The sequence below is a fragment of the Halyomorpha halys genome, unplaced genomic scaffold, assembly GCF_000696795.3.
Source record: "Halyomorpha halys isolate HHAL.00 unplaced genomic scaffold, Hhal_1.1 Scaffold2790.1, whole genome shotgun sequence".
NCBI lineage: Eukaryota > Metazoa > Arthropoda > Insecta > Hemiptera > Pentatomidae > Halyomorpha > Halyomorpha halys.
In genome coordinates, this window is record NW_027108894.1 from 13,512 (window position 1) to 14,231 (window position 720).

At 30.1% G+C, this 720-nt stretch overlaps 1 long non-coding RNA gene across 1 annotated transcript; it reads left to right on the plus strand.

Annotated features, from left to right (window-relative positions):
• LOC136795706 (uncharacterized) lies at positions 1 to 607 on the plus strand. Its single transcript, XR_010843355.1, has 2 exons — positions 1 to 39; positions 248 to 607. It is a non-coding gene; the product is annotated as an uncharacterized lncRNA (long non-coding RNA).
• Positions 608 to 720: the final 113 nt, after the last annotated feature.

Sequence of the window (720 nt, forward strand, 5' to 3'; positions counted from 1 at the left end):
TTCCAGCTTGGAGTTTCAGAGCGTACATTACAAACCCAGGTAACTCTAGATCAATCGAAAATATTAACATATTTACAGTTTACTGTGTGGAATGTAATGAATATATTGTTCCAACAAACTAACATATTAAGTTCTCTAGGAAATGTTTAAATGTTTCAGTTATTACTATATCACAAGAATTTATAAATAAAACATTAAAGACTGAATAAATTATATGAAACTTAACAATTCAAATTTAAATTATCAGAAAAACTCACCGAAAACGGCCGTACTTCCAATGGCGAAATTGGAGATGGTCTCTGGACTTACATCAAAGGTGAACTGGTTGAGATCCCCAGGCAAATGCCACAAGGAGACAGATTTGGAGACTTCTACAAGCAAGGGTGTATGAAATCTATGGGTGAGTTAATTTTATTTTAAAAAAATACCGATGGATATTATTTTTTTCTGTTTTTATTTGCATTCTAATTTAGCACTATACCACACACAAAATATATGTTGTTAAAATATAATCTTTAGAAGTACTAGATAGGTCGAAATAGTGAGTTAAATGGAAAAAAGAATAATTTGGAAAATGTCAATGTAATGATATACGAAGGAAGTGTTTTTTTATATTTTGCTCTATAAAACAAGTTTCAAAGATATATGATATCCCTTCCAAATACCTTGTGGGTGGGATAAACATTGGACAAGCAGACATAAACATAATTTAAAGATAAG